This window comes from Olea europaea, unplaced genomic scaffold (assembly GCF_002742605.1).
Source record: "Olea europaea var. sylvestris unplaced genomic scaffold, O_europaea_v1 scaffold3851, whole genome shotgun sequence".
NCBI classification, from domain to species: domain Eukaryota; kingdom Viridiplantae; phylum Streptophyta; class Magnoliopsida; order Lamiales; family Oleaceae; genus Olea; species Olea europaea.
The window spans coordinates 7,253-11,400 of NW_019257962.1; positions in this window are offsets into that span (position 1 = coordinate 7,253).

Sequence of the window (4,148 nt, forward strand, 5' to 3'; positions counted from 1 at the left end):
GGAACATCGAACACTTGAGGAAGTACTACCAATAATGAGACTTTGTTCCGATCCGATCTCAATATGTTATAGTGAATCGATTGTCCTGATCTGATCTCAGTTGTAAAATTCCCTAAGTGATGGAATCGCCTTTGTAAAGGGTGATGTAATTTATCTTAGTAATGAATCTTCAGTTCCAAGCCACATCAGTTAGTGAATAGTTTTCTCAGTACTTCAAAAGGTTCATTTAAGCGATCCGATCGTCAATTATTAGATGATTAACATTAAGCGGCTCTTCATGTTTGCTTAAGTGGCTTGATCTCAAATTATTAACAAGTTGGCATTAAGAGTCGCTTCATACTCGCTTAAATGTTTAAACTTATATTAACTTGAGTGGTCCGGTCCGCAATTGTTAACTGGTTATTGTCACGAGGCAATTGGTCTGACGTTTGTCGTTCATACAAGTATAAACAGATAGAAAATACAAAGAAGCAGAAGCCCAAATACTTAACAAAAAATATCATTTCATTAATAAATTTAAGTACAGATGAGCCGAACCCATTACAAGAGGTAACCCTAATTTGCTGGAGGGACTTCTACATTGGCTGCCTCCTGGGCCTCCGGAGCCCCCTTGACAACCCTATCAGGCCGACCTCTAGTTGGTCCCCTAAACTCTGCCTCCAATGAAGAGATGTCCAGAGTGGGATGCAGAGATGTCCAGAGTGGAATGCACCCCCTTCAGCTGACCCAGTAAGCTTTGGGCACTCCACGAGGCCTAGAAGTTGGCGCAGTCGTCATACAGGGGATGGTCTTCGAAGTGGTCAATGAAGTTCTGGATTGCCACCTCCCCCGCAGACTTCAACTCCTCCTTCAAAGAGGCAATCTCTTCTGACTGGGCCTCTGCCTTCTGCCTTCTGCCTCAGCTCTGCCTTTTCTTTGTTGGAGGCCTCCAGAGCATCGGTGGCGAGCTTGTGGTGCTCATTGGCGTGATCAAGTCATCGAGTCACAGCAGCCACTTGGCATTCCACCTCATACAGCTCCTTCTTCAACCGTTCCACTTCTGCTTTCGTGGCTATAAGCTGGGCCTCAGCACCTTTCTTCTCCTCTTCTGCCTGCGTGGCTTTGGCCTGAGCCGCCCACACAGCATCCTCATAATGCATCGCCTCCTTGATGTGCTTGGCGAAGTCCTCCCTCTTAGAGTTCAGATCCTTCACCAACCCCTCAAGCTGGATGCTGGTGCTCAGGGCCCGAGCCACACAAGTGCTGTTCACGGCCACCAAATCCTCAGTCGTGCAGGAGGCGGTGTGGTCCCTCTACTCCTCTGTCCAGTATCTATTGTGGACCATCGTCACCGCAGCTGTTTCGGGAGGGAGAGCCTCCAACACTTTCCTTACGGGCTCTTTAGGATTGGTGCCCAAAAAGTCGACCTCCTTAGAGGGACGGGGCCTCTTTCTCTTATGCTGCCCTGGCGCTTGATCAATTGGCACGGCAGCGAGGGGTGTTGTGGCCGGGGCGGTGATGGGCTCAGTTGGAGCGGGCCTTCTCTCTGGGAAGGCCACCCCCGTAGGAATTGTGGTCTGCCTCAGAGCTGGGGATGGCCTCGCCACAGTTGGGCATCTTGGAGGGGCGGCACTTTTCTTGCCCTTCCTTCAGAGGTCAGCCTCCTGGTCCTCCGTTACCTCCTCCTTCGTCGGGGGTTGGAGCCTCTTACTGGCCTCCACCAACTCCTCCATTTGCTTTTTGTACGAGGAGGAGGAGGCCTTTAACACCCGTGCCTCTGCCATCATCTTCTGGATGGTCTTGAAGTCGGGGCGCGGTGGCAACTTCTTATTAAAGTTGTCTGCAAAGAAGCAAATAAGGAATTAATACAAGTCTTGGGAGTTCGGAATAAAAAGTAAACACTTCGGTCCAGTTACCTTGGGATGCCATTAAATCATGTGTAATGAAATGGATGTTCTTTCGGATCAGCCTGTGGTAGGACCTCTTCTTTTGAGGCAGCTGATAGATGACACAGATGGTGTCGAAGTCCTCGGTTGATAGCTCACACCAAGGAAGAGCACCTACAAAGGAAATGTAACTGTTAGACACAATTCAAATCGAAGAGAAATAAAAGGAGCAACTACTACTATACTCACTAAGTGCTGAATACTTCATTGGAACTGTAAGAGGTGACAGGGGGTCCCCCTCCATCGTGTCCCATCGCCCTGCTGCCCAGCACCATGAGCTCTTCCATTCTTTGATGGAGCTCGACAGATCGACCACGAATGGAGTGTGGGAACCCCATGACGTAAGGTAACGACCCTAAGGATCGCCTCACTAATGGCCACACAGCCCGACCTAGGGTAGCAGGCTCTCTCTTTCAGGCCGGGGAGGATCAAATCTACGCTATCAGGGATCCTATACTCTGTTCTAAGTCTCCCCAAGTCGGCCTCCCTTAATTTTGATGGGTAGTCCGACGCCCCCAATGCACAGAGGTATCTGGTGGACTATCCGGTCGTTTCCATATATTCTACCCCTCCATTATTGCTTCGGCTATTTCTGAGGAGGTCGCCACAATGGGCTCGTCCACCCTCACTATTTCTAAACCCCTCCCCGAACCAGAACTCCCCTTTGAGGCCATTCTTTCAAAATTTAAAAGCCTAAATAGGTACTGAAACTTACGGGTTTGGAAGTTTTCCTAGCCGGAAATGGTGTAAGGTCGCCGAAAGTCTATTTTCTCGTCGGAATTGCTTACAAAATGCCGAAAATTGCCAATAACTCGAGAGCAAAATATAATGTTAGTTTCACAAGGGTAGAAGGCCTAAGAAAACCTCAGACTCCTCCTTTTATAGAAAAACAAATCCGATCTCCACCGTTGAATTCAAAATGCGATCAATCTAAGCCGTTCATCGTATCTTCAATCTAGACTGTTGAAATGAAATGCCAGATTTAATCTATGCCCAAGATGTCGCTGTGACTTTCACACTTGCTTGAAATGCGTCACCACGGTTACAACCAGCCGTCAATAATAATTAGTAGCCACAACAGCCTTTTAGGAGAATGGGCATGGCACCCAACTGTCACCTTGAAAACACGCAACAGTTGTCAAATCATTTGACGTTTGAATCGCCTCGGATTGAGCTCCTCCTCCAACTTTACAAAGCTTGGACGCACCTGACGCGAAGGCCCTCTTGGGTCATCACCTCGGACGCTGCGTTTCCTCCCATGCTTTACAAAGTTTCAGCCATCTCCCAACACGTCGACTTTTTGGGTTAGCGCACCGGTGGCAGATGAGCTCCTCCTCCAACTTTACAAAGCTTGGACGCACCTGACGCGAAGGCCCTCTTGGGTCATCACCTCGGACGCTGCGTTTCCTCCCATGCTTTACAAAGTTTCAGCCATTTCTCAACGCGTCGGCTTTTTGGGTCAGCGCACCGGTGGTAGATGAGCTCCTCCTCCAACTTTACAAAGCTTGGACGCACCTGACCCGAAGGCCCTTTTGGGTTGTCGCCTCAGACGATGCGTTACCTCCCATGCTTTACAAAGTTTCAGCTATCTCCCAACGCGTCGGTTTGTGGGGTCAGCGCACCATATTCGCGAAGCTTCGATGCACCTTACACGAAGTTCCATGCTGGTTGACCGCCTCGTACGTTACGCACAATAACGAAACTTTAGCACGTCTGCCTGTTATCATAACCTCGATTGCTGCAACAGATCAGCCCCCAAAACTCCCATGACTTGGGGTCCGGTCAGGAAAGCAAGTCCACGCATGATATAAATATTCATCCCCGGACTTGGGGGACCACTGTTACGCTCCGATCTTACACGCCTCGGACTCGCAAAGCACCCCATATTCCGACCTAAAAATAACTCTTCCGAAGTGTCTCCGAAGTGATGTAGCGATTCCTACTACTGACCTGTCGAAGCATCTCGCCTCGAGATCAAGTGGACCCCGGTTAGAAGGTCCGTCGCCAATTTGAGATTTGTCCTGCACCTAAGGTTTAAATTGATTTGACGTCTCCATGAGGCTAGTTGATGTGACTTATCAATTTTATGTCAATTCAACTCAGAAGAAACAAAATGTCCGCCCACTCTACAAACGCGGCTGATTGACGCCTAAAAGCGGACGCTTCATACCGTCAGATGTATACACACGTTCCACATCCAACGGTTCATACCACCTATAAATA